This window comes from Elephantulus edwardii, unplaced genomic scaffold (genome assembly GCF_000299155.1).
Source record: "Elephantulus edwardii isolate Elephantulus edwardi_28Jun2011 unplaced genomic scaffold, EleEdw1.0 scaffold00163, whole genome shotgun sequence".
In the NCBI taxonomy this organism is placed as follows: domain Eukaryota; kingdom Metazoa; phylum Chordata; class Mammalia; order Macroscelidea; family Macroscelididae; genus Elephantulus; species Elephantulus edwardii.
In genome coordinates, this window is record NW_006399913.1 from 842,161 (window position 1) to 865,848 (window position 23,688).

Genomic DNA, 23,688 nt, shown 5'->3' on the forward strand with positions numbered 1-23,688 from the left:
AATCCATATTGTAGGCTACAGTCCTTGACACTCTGCAGCAGGCGCTTCAGGTCCTCCTCAGTTTCAGCAAGCAGGGTTGTGTCATCCACATAACGCAGATTGTTGATAAATCATCCACCAATCCTGACCCCACATTTCTCCTCATAGAGCCCAGCCTCCCGGATAATCTGTTCTGCACATAGATATTCCATATGACCTAACTTTTTCATTGCTAGGAATGTACCCCAAGGAAATTAGAACTGAAACACTAACAGAGATATGTACACCTATGTTGATGTACACCTATGTTGATAGCAGCATTTTGCACAATTACAAGAAAATGGAAAGAACTCAAATGTCCATTAACAAACAATTGGGTTGAGATATTGTGGTACATTTGCACAATGGAATACTATGCAGCACTAAAAGCCAACAATTTATAAACTATATAGTTATGTAACATGGGAGAGTGTAGAGAGCATTATGCTTAATGAAATAACTGTCTTATAAAGACAGATACTGCATAAGACTCTTGTAGTTAAAATTGAAGGATAATTAAGCAACATATGCAAAATGTTCAACATGAGAAGGGGAAAAGAATAAGGGGGGCAGAAAAAGGTTAAAGGTAAAATCACTAGAACAGCAAAGTTTAACGAGGTAATGGTGGTGCAGGAATAGATCCAATGCAGATTTTAAAAGACTAGGTAGTAATGTTGTTCTTGCTATGTGCCATCGAGTCACTTGCAACTTACAACAACCCTAAGTAAAACAGCTCTGAAGCCTGCTCTATCTTGAGCCAACCTCATTGTCTTTGACACACCTATCCTCATGACTTCAGTCACTGAGTCAATCCATCTTATCCAGGTTCTTCCTTTCTTGTACTGTCCCTCCAGCCTTCCAAGAATGATATCTCTCTCCAAGAACTGGTCTGTCCTTGTATTAGCCACACACTGCCTAAAGAACAAAAAAACATGCCTCAGAAAAAGTGTAGCCAGAGTGCTCCTTAGAGGCAAGAGTGGAGAAGCTTCATCTCACATACTTTGGGCATGTTTTTTTGTTTGTTTGGGGGTGGGATGTGTTTTTAAGAGTAACTTTCTTAGAATAGATGTCATGCCTGGAAAGGCGAAAGATCAGCAAAAAAGAAGATCCTCAAGCAGATGGATTGATGTTGTGACTACAACAATGGGCTCAAGTATATCAGAAATAATGAGGATGGTGTCATAGGATTAGACAGGGTTCAGGTCTGTTGTTCACAGGGTCTGACTTGTACTCAACAGCAGCTAATAACAACACCTAATGACCCTACGAACAACAATCATGCGCCACCTTCACTATCTCTTATATGCTCAAGCCCATCGATACAGTCATTGTGTCAGTCCATCTTGTCCAGGGCCTTACTTTCCTTTTCTTACCCTCCATCCTTCCCAGTATGATATTCTTTACCAGGAATTGGCAATCCTGAAGCATGCCCAAAGTATGTGAGAAGAAGTTACACCCTCCGCGCGTCTAAGCAGCTTTCCGGTTACGCCTTCTCCAAGACAGACTTGTCTGTTCTTTTGGTAGTCCATGGGATATTTAGTTTCCTCCTCTAAGATCATAATTCGAACTCATTAGCTCTTTCATCAACCATATTCATTGTCCAGTTTTCAGATGCTTAGGAAGTAATTGGAAAGGTCATATATTAAATCAAGTGTCTTAATCTTTTTTGTTGTTATGTGCTGTCAAGTCGCTTGCGACTCATAGCGACCCTATATACAACAGCTCTAAACTCTGCTCTGTCCTGTGCCAAATGCACTGTCTCCAATACACCCATCCTAATTACCCCAGGCACGGAATCAATCCACCTCATAGAGGGCTTCCCCTCCTGTGCTGTCCCTCCACCCTACCAAGCATGATGTCCCTCTCCAAGGACTGGTATCTCCTTACTGGACTGGTACCTCCTTACAACATGTCTAAAGTATGTTAGATGAAGCCTCAGAATCCTTGCCTCCAAGGAGCCACCTGGTTTAACCCTCACCAGGATGAATGTTTGTTTTCCTAGCAGTCCACGGTACCCTCAATATTCTTCTCCAGCACCACAGCTCAAAGGCATCAATTCTCCTTCAATCCTCCCTAGTCATTGCCCCACTCTTCGATGCATAACAAGATATTGCAAAGACATGGCCTTTATCAGATGCCCCTTAGTCTCCAGAGAGACACCATATCTTCAGTACTTTGGAGAGGTCCCTAACAGCAGACTTTCCCATGGCAATGCACCTTTTAATTTCCTGGCTGCTGGTACCAAGAGTGTTGACTGTGGAGCCAAGCAAACTAAAGCTGTGTACAATCTCAATCTCTTCACTATCCATCCTGATGCTGCCAATGAGTCCAGTGGTGAGAATCTTTGTTTTCTTGGCATTGAGCCTCAATCCATATTAAAGGCTAAAGTCCTTGACCCTCTGCAAAAAGCACTTCAGGCCCTCCTCAGTTTCAGCAAACAGGGTTGTGTCATCTGTATAATGCAGATTGTTGATAGATCTTCCACCAATCCTGACCCCACATTTCTCCTTGTAGAGTCCAGCCTCCTGGATAATCTGTTCTGCATACAGTTTGAAAAGGTATGGAGATAGGACACATCCCTGGTGTATGCCCTTCCCAATTTTGAACCATGCAGTGTTTCCTTGCTCTGTTCTGACCACTGCCTCTTGGTCGAAGTATAGGTTTCTCATTAGCATGATCAAGTGTTCTGGGATTCCCATTCTTCTCAGAGTCAGCCACAGTTTGTTATGATCCACACAGTCAAGTGCCTTTACATAATCAATGAAACACAAATAGACATTCCTCTGGTATTCCCTGCTTTCAGCCAAGATCCATCTAAGATTAGCTGCAATATCCCTGGTACCACGACCTCTTCTAAACCCAGCCTGGACTTCTGGCAGTTCTCTGTTGATGTGCTGTTCCAGTCGTTTTTGGATAATCTTCAGCAGAATCTTGCTTGCATGTGAAATCAATGATATTGTTCTATAGTTTCCACACTCTGTTGGGTCACCCTTCTTTCGTATGGGAACAAATATGTATCTCTTCCAGTCTGTTGGCCAAGTGGTTGTACTCCAGATTTCTTGGAACAATCTGGTGAGCCCGTCCAGAGCAGCATCTGTTAGCTGAAATATGTCAATTGGTATACCATCTATTCCTGGGGCCTTATTTTTTGCTATTTCCTTCAAAGCAGCCTGGACTTCTTCCTTCATCACCATAGGCTCTTACTCACATGATGTTTCATTAAATTCTTCTGTGTCTTCCAATTCCTTTTGATACAGTGACTCAGTATATTCTTTCTATCTTTTAATACTTCCTGGATCATTTAATATTCTGCTGAAAGCATTCTTGATTATAGCATTTCTAGGTTTGAATTTGTTCTTCAGTTCCTTGAGCTTAAGAAATGCTGAGCAAGTTTGGCCTTTTTTATTCTCTGACTCCAACTCCTTGCACATTTCATATGCTTTAGCATTTTGGAGAGGTTCCTAACAGAAGATTTCCCCAGTGCATCACATCTTTTGATTCTTTGTCTGGGTATTGATCGTAAATACAAGTAAAAATAAATAATTGCCAATTTGACGACTATTACACATTAATTTATTACATTTTGGAGCTGACTTTAAGACACCTGTTTGCTATATTTATAGTAAATAGTTACACAGCATATTTATGAGTGCAAGGGATTATTCTAAAGGATTAACAAGAGTTGGCCTTATAATTCTCACAATCATTTTAGGAGTAATTATAATTTTTTTCCTCTCAGTTTTATATAGAAATTAAGGTACATTGAGAATATCATAATATGAAAAAATCAAGAGGAAAGTCCATATACTGGCTTCAGAAACTGTGCTTTTACTCACATGCTATGGGGCTTCTTAACCCTAAGAATTATAACTAATGGTTTGTTGAATATTTTTTACATGCCAGGCTCTTTGTTTAAAAGCATAACTCCTTTAATCTTCACAACTAGCTTATTGAACTGTGGAACTGTCTATCTTTATAGATACCAAAGCTAAAGAACAAAAATACAATCATTTGCTGCTTCCATTGGAGCTCATAAGTTTCCTGGCTCATCACTCAGAATTTCTGATAACTTGAATATTGCTGAATTAAATCCTGAAAAGTTGTAAAATTTAAATATTTGGTAACTTAAAAAGGAGGCATCATTTCACCAATTTTCAAGTTGTGGACATTATCCTTATTACAATAAAATGTTACATATTTATTCATTTTAACCAACTAGATGAAATCTAAAAAAGTGTAACGTTGACTGTATTGGTTTCCTAGGACAGCTTTAACAATATTTTTTAAACATCATTTCAAAATAATGATTTTTACAAAATATATATATAATGATTATTATAATGCTATTTAAATTTAACTTTTCATTACACCAAAAAGTTAGGCCATGATACAATGTACATGAACTTTTTAAATACTAAAACTTACGTAGTGGTAAGTGGTAAACATTTGTGCTGTCAATCCAAAGGCGCTGTTTGCATCCACCGGGTGCTCAGCAGGAGAACAATAGGCAATTTCTTCCATGTGATTTACAGCCTTTAAAAATCTTCTGGAAGGTGAGTGACAGCAACAACAACAGTATTTTAAAATATCCTTTGATATTAATTTATTAAACACCCAAATGTACCAAAAAGCCTCCTGAAATCCTTCTAAAGCAGGCCATATGACACTTACCTTTGGTTTGCTTCAATAACAAACATGTAAGTTAAAAATTGGTCTATTGGGCTCTCTGCTTCTTGTCGATCAACAGATAGCCCTTTCTTCTCATGAGCCTCAGCTGCATCCCTGAGACACTATAGTGAAAGTCAGAGTAAGTGAATTGGACCACATTGGACGCCTGGTCACCAGGGCTGCTTTTAACTGGCAAAGTGGATGTTGTTGTCATCAATGACCCCTTCATTCACCACAACCACATGGTCTATATGTGCCAGTATGATTCCACCCATGACAAGTCTAATGGCACTGTCAAGGTTGTGAATAGGAAGCTGGTCACCAATGAGAAAGCCATCACTATCTTCCAGAAACAAGATCTCATCAACATCAAGTCGAGTGATGCTGATACTGAGTATGTTGTAAAGTCTACTGATGTCTTCACAACCCTGGAGAAGGCTGAGGGTCACTTGAAGGGTGCCAAATGGAAAATCATCTCTGCTCCTTCTGCTAATGCCCTCACATTTGTGATTGGTGTGAACCATGACACACTCTGAAGATAGTCTACAATGCTTCCTACACCACCAACAGCTTGACCAACCTGGCCGAGAACATCTGTGACAACTTTGGCTTTGTAGAGGGACTCATGACTACAGTCCATGCCATCACTGCCACTCAGATGAATGTGGATGGCCCCTCTGGAAAGCTGCGGCATGATAACCATAGAGCTGCCCAGAAAATCATTCCTGCATCTATTGGCACTTCCAAGGCCATGGGCAAAGTCATCACTGAGCTGAATGGGAAACTTACTAGCATGATTTTCCATGTCCCCTCCCCCAATGTGTCAGTTGTAAATCTGACCTGCTATCTAGAGAAACCTGCCAAATATGATGACACCAAGAAAGTAGTAAAGCAGGCATCAGAAGGGCAAGGACATTCTGGGATACACTGAAGACCAGGATGTCTCCTGTGACCTTACTAGTTGAGCAGAAAAGGGATTTGGTTTTGTTACTCATGATACCAATAATCCAACACTATAATCATCCATGTACTATATTATACTATAGAGATCTTGGGATCTCTATAACGTTCCCTGCCTGCAGAGTGGTTTAAGATTTGATTAATAGATTTGGATATATTTTTAAAGGTCCCCCCACAACCTGTCAGTTCTTCTTTGTTTACAAGTTTGGTATTCCAGGAACCAATTTTGAATACATGTTGATTGCTTGTATCATCCATTTCAGACTGTAAATAAGTATGAGTACTCAATTTCTTTATCTTTGGCTTCAGTGATTGCTTATATTTACATCATAGCTGTATTGACAAGTCTTCCTGTAGGGTTATAGATAATATTTTTTCATCAGCACTGTACTCAGGATAGATTTTGAAATATTCTTTTTGATGACAAATGGTACGTCATTCCTAGCATAGTACATCTTAAAATGATCTCATTAAAAATGGCCAATACAATACATCTCAGCTTACTAATGCATAGGATGTTGATCTTCATGAATTATATTTACTTTTGACAACTTCCAATTTTCCTAGGTTCATACTTCATGCATAAATAATTTCAATAATTAATGGATTAATGGATGTTTATAGTTGTTTCTCCTCATGTTAATCATCAAATGAAATTTCTTCATTGGGTTAAACTTTTACACCATCCATGCTATTGAAGCAAACTCTACTTTGATGACTTTCGCTCTCTAGAATTTATTGTTATGGCTTGCTGATCTGGCGAGATACAACTGAGACTATACACTAATTATGTAACTTCATCTCACATATTTGGTCATATTATCAGTAAGAACAACATTGAAAAGAATATTCCCATGCTTAGAAGACCCATGGTAGAAAGAGGCTGACAAATAAAGCCAGAAATGTACATTCTAGAAAGGAATGGGACCTTCTAAAGATTAAATCCCTATTCTCATTAGAACATTTTTTTCCAACAGAGTGAAGAGAAAATTTACCAACTGTGAAAATATATTTGTCAATACTATCTGAGACAAGAGTCTCATAACAGATGTTTACAAAATACTGTCAGACCTCCTGAAGAAAAGGACTGATAATCCAATTACAAAATGGGCAAAAGATGTGGAAAGATTTTAACAAAAGAAGACATTCAGATGGCAAGCAGACATGTGAAAAAATGTTGAAAATCACTGGTGATAAGAGAGATGTAAATCAAAACCACAATGAGAAACCATCTTACCTGAGTAGCAGAGGGAAAGTTTAGCAAAGTGGCAAGCAATAAGTGTTAGAGAGGATGAGGCAAGATAGGAAGGTTTATACATTGTTGGTGGGATTGTAAAATAGTACAACCACTCTGGAAGGCAGTTTGGTATTTCTTCAAAAAGCTGAACATAGAAACTCCGTATGACACAGCTATTCCACTACTAGTAATATGTTATGTTATTGTTATGTGCCGTCGAGTTGCCTGCGACTCATAGCGACCCTATGTACAACAGCTCTAAACTCCGCTCTGTCCTGTGCCAATCGCACTGTCTCTGACACTCCCATCCCAATTATCCCAGTCACTGAATCAATCCACCTCAAAGAGGGCCTTCCTCTCCTGCACCGTCCCTCCACCCTCCCAAGCATGATGTCCCTCTCTAAGGACAGGTCTCTCCTCACAACATGTCCAAAGTAAGTTAGACGGAGCCTCAGAATCCTTGCCTCCAAGGAGCCACCCAGTTTAACCCTCTCCAGGACAAATCTGTTTGTTTTCCTAGCAGTCCATGGTATTCTCAGTACTCTTCTCCAGCACCACAGCTCAAAGGTATCAATTCTCCTTCTATCCTCCTTGGTCATTGTCCAACTCTCTGATGCATAACAGGTGATTGCGAAGACCATGGCCTGTATCAGACGCACCTTAGTCTCCAGAGAGACACCACTGCTCTTCAGCACTTTGGAGAGGTCCCTAACAGCAGACTTTCCCATGGCAATGCACCTTTTAATTTCCTGGCTGCTGGTGCCAAGACTGTTGACTATGGAGCCAAGCAAACTAAAGCTGTGTACAATCTCAGTCTCTTCACCATCCATCCTGATGCTGCCAATTGGTCCAGTGGTGAGAATCTTTGTCTTCTTGACATTGAGCCTCAATCCATATTGTAGGCTACAGTCCTTGACCTTCTGCAGCAAGCGCTTCAGGTCCTCCTCAGTTTCAGCAAGCAGGGTTGTGTCATCTGCATAACGCAGATTGTTGATAAATCATCCACCAATCTTGACCCCACATTTCTCCTCATAGAGCCCAGCCTCCCGGATAATCTGTTCTGCATATAGGTTGAAAAGGTATGGAGATAGGATGCATCCCTGGCGTACGCCCTTCCCAATTTTGAACCATGCTCTGTTCTGATGATTGTCTCCTGGTCCAAGTATAAGTTTCGCATTAGAACGATCAAGTGTTCTGGGCTTCCCATTCTTCTCAGAGTCAGCCACAGTTTGTTATGATCTACACAGTCAAATGCCTTTGCATAGTCAATGAAACACAGATAGACCTCAAGGAAATTAGAACTGAGATACAAATGGAGATTTGTACACCCATGTTCATGGTAGTATCCTTCACCTCTCTAAGAACATGGAAATAGCCCTAATGTCCAACCACAATTAAATGGATTGAAAATCATGGTACGTTCATACAGTGGAATACTATGCAGCACTCAGAAGCAATGATTTTGAAAATCATTACACACCTTGGGAGGGAGTGGAGAGTATAATACTGGGTGAACTAATTCAGTCTCATAAGGACAAATACTACACAAGGACATTATTGTGAACATGAAATGATAACCATAATGTATGGAGATCCAAGGTCAGAGGAGTGAGGTAAAACCACAGCATTGCGTTGTTTGATGGATAGGGTAGGGTTTAAAGAAAATGGGGAAGATCTAGCAAAGACCTGAAAAAAACAGGATAATGATGGGTATAGTCCAGTGGTGAGTAATTTTATAGAACATAATGAATGAGAATGATTGTATCAAGCAAAATATGAATGACGAATAGCGTGAAACAGTGTATATGAACTTTGTAAGCAAATCATTGAAAACCAAAAAAGTTATTGCGGTAAAAGTTATTGTGTAGGGAAAGGTAGAGGGACATTGAAAATTAGTGAGACCTTTAATAAGATGAATTGACATAATGATTTTATCAATGGGCTTGAGCAAAGTGAATATCACAATGACAAGAATGCATAGGGCAAGTTAAAGATTTGTTGTCCACAGGTTGCTTTGAGTTGTAGTCAATTGAATGGTACGTAACAATAATAATAGTCACTTACAGAAGCATCTCTTTGACAGTCACATTTTGAGTGTCTTCCAACCTGCAAGGGGCACACTTGGCACTGTATCCAGCAGTCTTCTTATGCTATTCATAGCTTTTTGAGGATGTGCTACTTCAGACGTAGATGGCCATGCAAGCTTCTTAGAATACTAATGATAGTGACAAATCCTATTAAATATTGAATTGCATCCTTATCATCTAACCATGATGCTAACATGGTACTTTGTAAACATATTACGAATGTATACATTATACAAGTCAAATATATACTGCATTCATACTTATAGAATTATTATAAGCTTCTAAAAGCAAATATTATATTCATTATTTTATTGTAGTGCCTTGCTTGTTGCTATTAAGTGCTGCCAAGAACAACTCATAGTTGAACAACAGATCTGAATCCTGTCCTATCCTGCACAATCCTTGTCATCCCTGACACATTGGTGCCCATTATCACATTGTATCAATACATCTCATTGATGGGTTTCTTACATTTCATTAACGCTCTACCTTTCCAGGTATGATATCCTTTGCAAAGAAAAGCCTCTCATAACATGTTCAAGGTATGTGAGATAGAACTTTAGAACTTCACTATGCTTGCCTCTAAGAAGCATTCTGTTTGTACTTCGACTGAGACATGTAATTTTGTTCTGTTGGCTGTCTATTGAATAGTCAGCACTCTTCAACACCATGACTCAGATATATAGATTCTACTCCTAATATTTTTTTATTCATGTTCTGCTATGAGATTCATAGCAAATAATTGGAAAGATCATGGCTTGAATCAGGAACACTTTAGTCTTTAAACTATCTGCAGGCTTTCCTAATATCGTATGTCTCTTGATGTATGACTTACAGTACAAAGGGTGTTGATTGTAAATCCAAGCAAGATGAGATTGTTGACAGTTTCAATCTTTTCTCCATATATCCTGATGTTGCCTAATGGCACAATGAAGAGCATTTTTGTCTTCCTGATGTTGAGATGTAATCCATACTGAAGGCTGCAGTTCCTGATTCTCTGCAGCATGCACCTCTGGTCCTCTTGACTTTCAGCCAGCAATGTTGTGTCATCTGTATATGACAGGTTATATTGATGTCTTCCTTTAATCCTGTAGCCAACCTCTTCTTCATAAGTCCAGCTTCTTTGGTGCTTTGCTCAGTATAGAATCTGAATAGGTATGAAGAAATGATGCAGTTCTGATGAACGTTGTCTCTGATTTGAAACCATACAGTATTACCTTGCTCTATTCAGACAACAGCTTGTTGGTCTAGGTATAGATTTTGTATCATGATTCACAAAGTCAAATGCCTTTGCATAGCCAAGAAAAAGCAAATAGACTTTCTGCTAGTTTCAGCTTTTAGTCAACATCCATCAGACATCAGTAATCATATTCCTGATGCCTCAGCTTCTTTTAAACCTAGCCTGAACTTCTGGAAGGTCTCTGATAATGTATTATGCTAGTCATTTTTTTCAGTGATCTCCAACAATGTTGATTGCATATGTTATTAATTAATAATTATAATTATTAATCTATAATTCCCACATTATATGAGGTCATCTTCGTTTTTTAAAATTTTAATTTTATACTGAGTTACTAACAAAGTTTGTATATATTGTTTATCCCACTGTATATTTCCCATTCCCTTTACCCACACTTCCCTCTACCCATCAAACTCTGTGACCCTATGATTACCCTCCTGCCCATCCTCACCCCTCCGATCCTTCCCTCCAACCCTTGGATCTTAATACACATTTTACTTGTTATCCTTCTGTTTCTACAATAATGGTCTTATACAGTATTTGTCCTTATGTGACTGCGTTAGTTCACTTAGAATAATGCTCTCCAAACCCTCCCAAGTTAGGGAGTAATTTCCAAAATAATTGCTTCCACATGGTGCATTGTATTTCATTGTGTGAATGTACGATAATTTCTCAATCCATTTGATTGTGGTTGGACATTTGGTTGTTTCCATGTTCTTGCGATGGCAAATAATGCTGCTATGAACTTTGGTGTATAAATCTCTGTTTGTGCCTCATTTCTCATTTTCTTTGGATATATTCCAAGAAGTAGAATAGCTGGATCATATGGAATTTCTGTAATCAGCTTTTTGAATAAATGCCACACTACCTTCCAGAGTGGTTGCATTATTTTATAATACCAAGAGTTTATAATAGTTCCTATCTCACCACATCTTCTCCAAAATGTATTACTTGCTGCCCTGTTAAACTTTGCCACTGCTACTGGGGTGAGGTGGTATCTCATTGTGATTTGCATCTCTCTTATTGCCAGTGATTTTGAACATTTCTTCATGTGTCTGTTGGCCATCCAAATATCTTCATCTGTGAAAAGTCTTTCCATGTCTCTTGGCCATTTTGTAATTGTGTTATCAGTCTTGGATCATCTTATTTGGGAATAGTAGTTAGTATGGGTCTCCTACAGTCTGGTGAACATGCCCAGGGTTGCATCTTTTAGCTGAAGCAAGTCTTATTGATTTCTGGAGCTTTATTTTTTGCCAATTCCTTCATCACAACTTGGACTTCTTCCTTTATCACCACTGGTTCTTATTTTATTGTCAACCAATCTTTTTTGTACAGTGATTCCATACATTCCTTTCATCAGATATTGATACTTCCTAGATCATTCAAGATTTTTCTCATAGAATCTGTCAGCTGTGTCCTGCACATTAGTTGAAAAAGATAGCTATTCAAGATTTTATAGTAAAAACTTATTACTGCTGAGATAGAATCAACTTATTGTTGAGCTGTATTAAGTTTTGTCAACTATAATCACACAGAAGATTGCCTTTTCTCTAGAGGAGCCACTGGAATATTTAAATTGCTATAGAGGAGCCACCTTTGCTTTAGCAACACACACTCTATAGAATAGGCCACCAGAACTCTAGATGTTTTTGTGTTGTTGTTGTTAGGTGCGTCAAGCCGAGTATGGCTCATAATGAGTTTATAAACAACAGAATTGAATCTTGTGTCATCCTCTTCATCTCTGACACATTTGAACCTACAGCTGTAGTCACTATGTCAATCCTTCTTATTAAGGTCTTACTTTCTATCATTAACCATCTTTACAAGCACTTTGTCCCTTTCCAAGAAATAGCCTCCCCTTGCAACATTTCCAAAGGATGAAAACAGAGCTTCATTGTCCTTTTCCTCCAAGAAATCAATGAAAAAAGAAACCTTTCAAAGGATTAATAAAGTACTTCCAAGTTTGTATTTGATGTGTTCAGTTAATCACATGGCTGCAAAACATTTAAAATTGCAACATTTTTAGCCTGTAGAGCATGAATTAGCTAAATCTAAAAGGGAAAACTTAAAAATAGAATGATTGGTAGAGTATATCCAGACTGAAAAGAAATATGGTCACTTAGTAGTCCTTCCAGCCCTCTAACATCATTCTCATAATTTACAAATTTGTATTGCGGCTTGGATTGTTACACAGAGCAGGGATACTTAAAGTTTCATAAATATTTGTTAAAAATATCTATTGAATAATTTCTGTGTGTTAACACTTTCTTTCTGAGTGTTTACCATATGAAAGAAGCAGAGCTCTTTTCCCTTGAGGATTCTAAATGGTACAGCACTCTTCTGTCAATTTGTATACTCAGGTAACCTGGGGTTACTATGATGCTGAACCCTGTGCCATTGGCATCTTAAATGCTACCCATGGTTGACAGTGTTGGGTAGAGTTTCCAATTTAAGACAGATTTGGAAGCAAGAGTGTCATCCCCTTTCTAAACAACATGCCTCTGGAAACTTTAAACTTTGAAGAATGATGATAGTTATAGAAAGGCTTCAGGTCTTCTATTCATAGGGTCACTATGAGTAGTGATCGACTGATTAAAAATCAACAACAGCAACAATATGGAAGATGGAAAGAGACAAACAGTAGGTATAATTAATGAGTCAATTGTTCAGTATATTGAAATGTATTAATCACTGGGTGGAGGGATGCAGAGCTGAGTAAGGGATTGTAACATGGGGATTAGGAGGACAAATAGTTTACAATATTTAGTAGGATAGTCTAGGAATGCTAATGCAAAGACCATGTTAAGGATGTTTGTATAATACAACCCAAGTGACTTGGATAGAAGAAACAAAGGGATAAAATATTAAGAAATTATGTAAGAAAAAATTAACAGGGAGGATAAGATTATTAAAGTTATCATAAAAAACAAACTTTTACTCTGAAATGAGAAGTTATTGGAGGGTCTTGATTTAATATAAGCTTTAAAAAAGTTCATTCTAGTTGTTGTGTTGAAAGTAGTTAACAGGGAACAAAGGAAGATGCTTAAAAGCCAGTTTGGAATGCTGAAAAAAGATAAAAGATAACGATTAAATGATAATGATACCAGATAAAGATGATGTTAACTTAATTTGATTTGAAGTCTATAAAGGTGGTTAGAAGAGTATGAATTCTGGATTTAATTTAACACAGGGTCCAAATGATGCCCTAATAAGTTATCTATTATGTACAAGGGAAAGAGGGGAGTCAAGGAAACTTTCAATTTTTACATTGGAGCTGTTATGAGTAGAAATGAGTTTTAAATGTGTATTTTACTATGCATCACTGGAGGGTCCTCTGGCACCCTAGTAGGTAAGGAGTTGCACTGCTAACACAAAAGAAGGCTATTGAAATCTACCAGCCGCTCCACAGGGAAAAAGATGGGCAATCTCTTCCTGTGAGATTGACAGCCTCTGAAAACCTGTTAGTGGTAAACTATGAGTTAATTCTGACTCTAGAGCACATAACAGTGTGGAAATCTAGTGGAATAGCACTTCTCTGTCTTTCCATTCCACTAGCTCAAAGTCAGTCGAGGAGTCTCTTCAAAAGAATGACAATATTTTGATAAATAAGAATTTATTCTAAATTTATCTTAAAGTAAAAATATTTGCTTTAATAAAGTAAAAAACAAAACCCCCCAAACAACAAACCCACCAGAAACAACCAAATAAAACCCTCACAAACCCCCAAAACCTCCTGTAGTATTTTATATCAGGATTTATTTACCTTTGGAATTTATAATTTTCTTTCTATGCTTTGTTTAACTTACCTAATTCAGCATTTTAAAATTATAAGGTAAAGCTATATTTAAAATTGATACTGAGTAATTTAAGACTATATAATTATATTTTCATTCTCATCTTAAAATGTTATTCAACATAATATAATTCCCTTCACATACTTCATTTTAGAGCTTAGGAAATAGACAGGTATATCAAACAGATATGTCCTGGTGAAAGTGTAGCCAGAGTGCTCTTTGGAGGCAAAGATGACAAAGCTTTGTCTAAAATGCTTTTTGCATATATTTAGGGAGGCTCTTCCTTAGAGAAGAACATCATGCTTGGAAAGGTGGAAGTCAGCAAAAGAGAGGAAGACCCTCCACCAGACATATTGGCACAATGACTGCAGCAATGGGTGTATGTGTGTCAGAGATGATGAGGATGGCACAGGATAGAACAGACTTCAGAACTGCTATTCATAGGATCACTGTGATTTATGCTCAGTTTGATGGTATGCAACAACTACTACAACAGCAACCATGCAGGATGCATATGAGGTGCTATTATGTTTTGAATTGTGTGTCCTTCCCCTTACCTCCTCCAAAACAAAAAACCAAAAACAAACAAATAAATGCTGAAGTCCTTCTCTCCAGAACCTGTGAATGTAACCTTTATTGGAAATAAAGTCTTGGAAAATGTTATCATTTGGGTTATAATGCTGTTTTGTGGTGGGGTACATCCTACTGTGATATAACTAGTGTATTTATAAAAGAAAGGACAGAGAGATTCACAGAGGAAAAGCCATCAAGTGAGGTTGGAGGCAGATATAAGAGGTATTACATCTTTAAGACACCCAGAGTAACTCTTTGGTGACAAGATCTCCACAACGTAGAAGAGACATGAGTCAGATTCTTCCTCTGAGCCCTCAAATGCGAAAACATTGGGCAACACTTGTTTCTGACTTTTAGCCACCAGAACCATAAGACATTCATTTTGCTTTTGTAAGCCACCCTTTATATGATTCTTTGTTATGGCAATTCCAGGATTCTAATGCAAGGGCTCTGCCTTATTGTTTGACATGCTTTGACATATCTGTCTTATTCCATTTTCTTAACAACCTTGGGAGAGAAAAAGATAGGAAATATGTGAGAGAAAAGAAATATGTGAAGACCACTAAAGGATTTAAATAGTTATTGTTTATCATGAGAACTTCCTCTTGTCTGTTGTTGTTATGTACCATCGAGTCGGAACTGACCTATAGCTGACTTTCCAGTGGGTTTTCAGAAGCAGTTAATTGCAAGGGAGTAGATTGCCCATCTTTCTCCCTCAGAACAGCTGTTAGATTCAAACTTCATGCCTTCATAATTGCAGTGCAGTTTCTTACCACTAGGCTACCAGAGCTCCTGATCATTGACACATAATGGTCTGATTCGGCTCCTTCTGTTGAAGTCTGAAAAAGCTGTGTACAGTAAGTTGAATTGCCTACACGCAGAGAAAACTCCAAACCAAACCTTTCTCTGATCTTGAGTCCTTCTCTAATATGGCAGCTCATTGAACTAACAAACTATTTAATATGGTAAATTTAATCACATTACCAAAATAATCTACTCATAAGTTTCCTCTTTGTTATCTTCAGATCTTCACTTTAAATACAAATGTAAATAGACAGATGAGAGAGAGAGAGAGAGAGAGAAATTCCATAGTGTTTCCTTGTCTTATTCAGTAAAATCCACCAAACTCACCAAAGTTCACCTCTTATAGGACTAAAAGATTGTTTGGGGATTGCAATCTAACAACCTGAACAATTAGCAAGATGTATTTGATTCATATGCAGTGTCCTTTTAAATTTGGAAATTATTAGAAAAATTTTTGCCTTTTCTCAAGGGCCTAGAGGGAAAACAAATAACATGATTTAGTAATACATGCATTAGAACCAACCCCCTCCATTTGTGTCTCCTCATCTTTAATCTTCTATGCAGCTGCTACAAGCATCTGGCTTCCAAAATTTAGCCAGGGAAATATAATGGGATTCATAAAGCTAATATGTTGCAATGCTTGTCTTTTCTTTAAATCAAGCCATACCCATAATTTATACCCATCTATTTTCAAAGGCAGAACTGAAGTTCCTTTATGGAGTTTAAAGAAAATCTCAGCCTTTCAGACAGTTGGGCAGTTGGAAAGGTGGGGAAGTGGGAGGGAGGAATGGGAAAGGAAGCAAAGGAATTCGATGAAGTAAAAGACATTTGCTAAATGCTAGGGAAGAAAAAATGTAAGTGTATGGAGAAACAGTCTTTGTAAGAAGTGTAGACAAATGCAAAATGGCATCATTAGCAACTAATGTCATTATAAAGACACTCTTCTTTCTAATCACTCTGCTTCTCATTCATCTTGAGGTTCCCTGACTTCCCAAATCTCTCTACCGTCCATCAGTGACTCCCCATCTCCGTATTATTGTCAGGGGTTTAAGTGCCACCGTCAGGGAGATGCTTATTATCTACCTGCTCCCCCAGCCTCTCTCTGTGAGTGACACACCGCCCACACCTCCCTACACAGCTTTCCCCCTTTTGCAGCTCCCAGAGGGAAGCGGAGGAGCTGCAGAGGGAGCCCAAGACGACCCTTCCTTGAACCAGGAGACCAGGGGGCTTTGAGACCCCGTCACCCACCGGGAGCTTGTCTCGGCCCTTCTCCTGCCGCTGGCCACAGCGTGCTGCCAGAGCAGGAGCGGGGCGCTGCGTTGCGCTCCCAGCTGTGGCGGCCTGAGCGCAGCACGTGCTGCAGGCGCTGGCGCAAGAGAGCGAGCGCCACCGCCGCCCGCCCCGCAGCCGTTTTGCCTGCCACCACTGCTGCCTCCATCGCTGCCACTAGTGGTGCAGCTTCAGACAAGGCCGCTAAGGGAAAGCAGGGAGCTCGAGAGGAGTGGTGGCAGGAGGGGCGCCAAGCTCAGGGCTCGCACCTGGTAAGCACCGCACGTTTTCCTTTCTCTCAGCTCAGGAGTCACCAAGGTGGTAGAATGCGGCCAGGGCCCCTCCCCCCAGCTCAGGATGGAGAGCAGTGGGCAAGGGGCGGGGAGATTGGCGAAAGGGACCCAGGAGGGCAGGTGGTGGGCAGGTGGCGGGCCAGTGGAGCCAGGGACACTCCGAGGTCCTGCAAGTTTAGGAAAGTCATCCTGCAAGGACGTGTGCTGGGTGAAATAGACATCCATGAATTTGGAGTCTGGAGCCCGGGCTGCCACCGCGTTGCTCCAATGGAGGTGTACGGAAGAGCTTTCATTTGCATAAGTGAGAGATTCAAGTGGGCTTGTTTCCATAGAAAATGAACTAAAGAAAAAATCAAGGAAGGGGGAAAAATAGAGAACTGAGCCAAAAAAGGCGTTTGGATCTCTCTGTCTTTGTGTGTGTGTGTGTGTGTGTGTGTGTGTGTGTGTGTGTGTGTGTGTGTGTGTGTTGCATACCGATACATGTGCAGAAAGGCGTGCATTCAGCAAAGGGGAGTGGGTGGCTGTTGCTCTGTCTTTCAGGGAATTAGGTGTTTTTGGGGGGCTGCTCGTGCTTCTTCCCCAAGAGGGCAGCCAATGTGGGACCTGGTCAGTGTGAATGGCAGTGCTCTGTTTCTACAATGACACTTTGACAATATGACGGAGCTACTGTGAGGGAGAGGTTTTGGGGGTTTTGTGTTTCTTTTTTTTTGCCCAGGTGCCATTTTTAAGAGTACACTAGAGCTTCTAGACCTATAAATTCAAGTCTTGTTACCGTCAGTAGAGATAAGAGGGCACCCTTACTTTAGATTCCTTTAGGGAACTTTGGCAAAAGGCTGATGATTGAGATCGAAATACGAGGAGAGAAAAAAGATACAAATGTCCAATATGACTGACTGGGCAGTGTAGTGTGGTCAAAGGAGCAAAAAGCCTGGCGGAGTTCTGTTTTTCTATAACTGTGTTCATCTGTCTCCCCAGAGGTAAGCACTGTGTTGACCTCAGGTGAAATGCGTGACCTTGAAGAAGTCGCTTACCATTTATGTACTTCGTTCCTCCACCTGCAAGTCTCAAGAATTGTTCTCAGGTAGATGAGTGCTAAGGTTCCACACCGTAGTGCTCGTCTACGACCCCATGAATTTCCCTCTTAAAGTATCAGAGGTGATTTCAAGCTCCTTGCTGGATTGTTGAGGGTGATGCATGCTGCTAGTTATGTAGAAATGGATGAGGAGGATGATTAGACACCCAGTCTGCAACCAACAGGGCTTGCACTTTTGAGAGCTGTTTTGGAGGGGGTTCTGATCTGCAGTGCCTAGGCTTGTTTTTTTTCTGATAAGATAGCAATTGAAAAAGGTTTTCTAGCATGCTGCAAAGTTCTTTGTATTTGAAGGATTGGGAGATGATCTGACTCTGGCTCTGACACAAGGAATATAAGTGACATTCCAGTTTAAAGGTTGAACATCCAGGATGGCAGCACATGGTTTTAGTGTCAATTCTTAGCATATGGTGAACTGTGTAGAGGGGTGAGAATGATGAAGGAAACAGGTCTTCCTCCGGAGACAAGGAGTCTAAGCCCTTAGGAAGCAACCTGCTAGATACCCTTGGTACCTCTAGCACTTGTAGGAAAAGGAAAGAGATAACTATCTTCATCTCTCCTGACACAGACTAATTTACATTAGTGATTCAAATCTCAGGTGGTCAAATGGAAAGAAGGTGTCCAAGGGAAAGCCCAATCTCTGGGACATCCCAGCCCCTCCTGACATGTGAGCATCTGTCTCCAGGGCTGGTACGCCCATCCAGATTCATCCAGGAGACTGTGTTCCTAAAGGAACTCACTGTGCCACTTGGTGGCACCAAAAAGTTGCCTGAGAACTCCATTCTCTATAAATACAAACTACCACCCCTCCCTCCTCCGCTCTCTCTCCTTCCCTCCTTCACTCCTTTCTCAGTAGCAGGAAGATTGCTGCACACGCCGCCCTCAACTCGGCTGTTCCACACACGCTGAGCGCAGAGGATGAGCTTGAGATCATCTTGGGTTGGGGGGGAGCTCGGGACCGAAAGGCCAGCTCTGCACCCCTGGTCCATACAGCCCAACTTTACATGGGGGAAGCTATATTGTGTTTCACTGCTTGATGCGCAGCCAACAGGGGGGTAAGCTTGCTGATATCTCTATGCTCAAGTGTCCCCTGGCTTTTGCCAGGATAGAGGAGTTATTGGCTTGCTGGGTTTCAATTTGTTTGTTTTCTTTTTAGGGGGAGGAAATTGCTGAATGGCATGTTGGTGGGGTGTGTGTGGCCAGAACCAGAGAGGTTCAAATCTGGTCAATTTGAAGCTGCCCTTGTTTAAACCTGTTGGGGAAAGAGATGCAAGCAAAGGGCAAGGACTTTAAAGGCTTAGAGGCACTATACTGCATGCTTGTGGATACTGGTTCCTGCTCTCTGAAACCAGGTGTGCAAGGCAGGGTTTTGGGGCAGGCTGTGCTCAGCCAAACATCCTAAGAGCCAGGAAAGGAAAGAAGCGAATGTGGGAGAGAGAAAGAGAGGAGAATCACTTTCAGATTAGTTGGCACTAGGAACACTGGTGGTTGCTGCAGGAAGAGGGAGGACAGCGGGTGGTGCTGAAAGCACATCTCTTTCAGGGAAGCTTGAACCTCTCTAAACCTTAGCTTGTGAGCTCCCGCCCTTTCTTCTCCCAGATTTCTCTTTTCCATAGGGCACAAAGCCTGTTAGTTACCACCAATGAATATGATGCCAAGGACCAAGCAAGTCTTGGCTGAAGCGATTTGGAAAGAGAACCTGTTCAGGCACAAAGCAGGAAGGCAAGCAGACCTAGCTTGCACTTGGGACCTGGTTAAGAAAGCTGTAGGGTCCTGGGGGGTGTTTTTGTCCTACTGTCTAAGGCTCCAGTCACCAGAGTCTCCCCCCAGCTGATGCTGTGAAGATAGGATATTGAGACAAGGTTAACAAATGCCTGTGTTTACCTATTTAGGCATAATATTAGTGCTGCTTCAGCGGAACTGAAAGTAGCTAGGTAGATAACAGTTTCTAACACTTTACTTCCCTGCTAAGAAATTGGCAGGAGCTGATGGGGAAGAAGAGTCTGCTTTTCTGCTTTTCCATTCCCTGCACTAATTTTACTGTTTTGGGTCTCTCTGAACTGAGTTCTTCCTTTTCTCCAGTATGGGTGTTTGTAGCACCTTAGAGAACATTACCCTGTGCTAAGGGCAGAACTTCTTCCATTGAGTCAAAAGCAGAGGTTGCTTGAGAAAACTAGTTATATTTCATTTCTTATGAGTTTTGAAATGTTCAGGTATGCTGTCTCTTGTTAAATGTGTGCTCGTTATGTATTTGTGAATAAATTGTAAATATGTGCCATTGATGGAGTTTGATCTTCATTTTAAAAGATCTTTCCTTTGAAACTTGGAAATGATCTTTCTAAACTTATCAGAATAATAGTGTGCATCCAAAGAAGTTGCCAGTCACCTCTAGCAGAAATCTTTCAGAACTCTGGACAGATCCTTAAGGTTCCTTAGGAAGTAATTAGGATAAAAGACTACTTCTCTTATGAGAAAATACTTAATAAAAGTCTTTCCCTAGTCATTTGCACTCTGATTGACAAAATATACTAAGTTGCTCATTTCTCTGTGCCATCATCAGATGGCAACATCTTAGCTTTGGGCTACATGATCAAAGAGAAACTAAACTCTTTAGCATGCATTTATGGAAGGTCATGTTGAGAGTATCAGGGGATTGGAATGGTGTATAAATGGTCAGTGTCTTTGCTCACTTCTTTCCTTTATTTCAGTAGGAAGACACACTCTTATATCCATTACGTACACATTTTGAACATGATAACTAACACTAGAGAGGAAAAGACTGACAACAAAACATATAGACTCTATGCAATACTTGGATGATTACATGTAATTTTCAGTTTTTATTCTGCTTTATTGACACTATAAAGTAGTACAATATTTTTATTACATTAACTGTTATTTTTTATGATAAAATGTTTAATTTTACCTTCTTCACAAAAGATCCAATTGCAGTCATTCTCTTTTATGAAAGGGGCAGAGTATTATAGAAACAAATATAAATGAAAATGTAGGATAAGTGAATACTATAGATAAAAACACTATAAAAAATGAATAAAAAAAATTATACCTGCCAGTATGCCCGTTTTATTCCAGACTTTCTATCCACATAAGAGTAAAATAAAGAAATATCCAAATATTTCCTGTACATTTTGTTCTTTTAGTTTAGATTATATTTATTTACTATGGAATCTATGTCAAATATAAGTCAACTGCATAAATTAAGATTAATTTTTTGTATATATTGATATATGCTAACACTAATTCCATTTGATTTGGATTTGGAAATACTGAAGCAGGAATATACAATTTACAATTAGAAATACTCTGTGCTTTAAAAATATGGGTTTTTTTTTACAATCAGTGGCATAGAATTCTTATTTGCTGAAATATCAGGTAGTCCTCACTTTAGTCACAAGTGAGAGGATCGCCACATGCATGTTGTATCTTTAGTTTATGAGGTGCTTGTGTAATATGAGAAGAGAAAATATGCATGATGGATTTGAATGTTCAACATCCTGTAATCAGGTTGTAATACCCTGCATTCTTGTCTTCATTAGTTAAAACATAGTCCTAAACAATTGTCATTTCGTATTTACTTTCAAACTTATAGAGAGGAGAAAATGTTTCTAAATCTATATTTTACCACTGCTAGTCTTTCTCAATTAATATATAGCTTTATTCAGAAAGGGATTCGGGCAAAACGACTTAGTATAGATTCATTCCTTCTCTCACAATGAATATTTATTGAGCACATCAGGCATCTGAGTAAACACAAGATTTTTATTTAAGCCTTATAAAAACCTACAAGGAATTATTAACTCTTATCTTTTGTGAACACTTAGTCTTGTTTTATAATTTAGTGTACCTTGAAAATGGAGAAAAAAAATATATATCTGATGTAGCTTGAACTCTAATTCACAGTCCTTTGCCAATTAAAATTACTGCACTACATTGTAATGTATCTGGGATCTCTTTCATTGTAGTCAAGTTGGAACCAGCTCATAGCTGACCTTCCAAGTGTTTCAGAGGCTGTAAATTGCTCAGGAGGAGAGTTCCCATCTGTCTCCCTTGGAGCAGTCTCAGGTAGTTAGATTTAAGCCACTAGAGAGGTGTCACCTTTAGATTATCAGCAAACCTCCCTGTGGACTAGAGTTCCTTAGAGCTTCAAAGTAGTGAACTGTAGTATACTATCTTGGATGCAACTACAGCTTTGGCAGCTGACTGCCTAAGTTTGATGGCTTGCTAGCTGTAAGGCATTGTGAAGATTACTCAATATTGCTGTACCTCAGTTTCCTGATCTTCGGAGTAAGGAGCAGGCTATAATAATATTAAGTTCACTAAGTAAATTATCATGAAATATTTTCATAAATGTAAATGCTTGTTACACAATTAAGAATAAATCAATGCTAGTTATGAATATTATGCATAAGATAGTCGACTGTTGTGTTAGGTGACATCATTTTTAACTCATAGAGTCTCTGTAGGATAGAATAGAGATGATCCATAGGGTTCTCTTGATTTTAATCATTATGAAAGTATAGTTGCAAGGTTTTTCCCCCCACAGAGCCACTGTTGTTTGTTGTTATTTTTAATGAAATTTTTCTTAATAAATATAATGATTTAATTATGTAAGTATATTGCTTTAAAGACATTGAAGGAAGGTAAACACTATTGTAATAATTATTAAATAAAGAAAATAAGGATCTTCAAGTGTTTAAAAAATTACACTAAACGTTTCAATCTTTGTGTTATCTTGTTAATATTATGATGAACTTTATGTATGATACTCAAGTTAGCCTTTGAAATGTCTAATTATAGAAAAAATATCACATTCAAATATTGTACTTTGTGGACATTCACACTTAGTATACTTATTTAATGTTAGGCAGGAACAAGCATAATTTTAACAGTAGAATTTGATTCTCAAATTTAAATTGACAACTTCAAAATAACAATATAGTCAGAGACAAGTAGCAAGTCCATCTTAAGCCCACTTTCTTAGTATTTTGGAAGTTCTGTGAAAAGATTTTAAAAGCTTGATGTAGCCAAATGATTGGCCCATTGTTGGTTCTTTGAAGAGATGTAAACCTTGTGACTTGATTTGTATTTAAATCTCTATAGACAAAAGAAGCTGTCTACACCCTACATTGCACAGGACAACCTACCACACAAATATTATATTGTCCAAAATGTCAGTAATGCTGAGGCTGTGTAACATTGTTTTAAATTATTCCAGGAAATACATTTATTTATGTTTCCTTACCGTGTTAATATAATGTTGAATATTACATAAGACTTTAATGGAAACCAAAATACCCAGGATAGTCTGTCTTCAAATATATAAAATTTAAGTAATCAACCCGGCTGGTAGTCTTTTAGGAAAATATCATCAGGTCATTATGCTGAATGTGAATTTTGGAACTATAATGAATTATGTCCACTTCCTAACCCTACCATCCATTAATATACTTATTATCATAATTCTTCTCTCCATAACCCACTATCATTACTCAATTCTGATTCATAGTGCAACCCTTCATTGACCTTCTGAAGCTGTAGATCTTTACAGGAGGAGACTACCTGTCTTCCTCCTTACAAGCAGCTGGTAACTTGGAACCATGCTCCCAGAAATACTTAATACCTATATCTTGTTGT

General features: G+C 39.1%; 1 protein-coding gene and 1 pseudogene across 2 annotated transcripts in view; both read left to right on the forward strand.

Moving 5' to 3' along the window:
• LOC102854737 overlaps nt 1–17,282 on the forward strand; it is a 133,499-nt pseudogene extending 116,217 nt beyond the window's left edge.
• GRM5 (glutamate receptor, metabotropic 5) overlaps nt 16,734–23,688 on the forward strand; it is a 655,562-nt gene continuing 648,607 nt past the window's right edge. Inside the window, exon 1 of one of the 2 annotated variants that reach the window (XM_006895249.1) lies at nt 16,734–16,922. The gene's annotated coding sequence lies outside the window, so the exon portion shown is untranslated. Of the gene's footprint in view, nt 16,923–18,919; nt 19,089–23,688 lie in introns of those variants that run through there. The other variant, XM_006895250.1, reaches the window with a different exon arrangement.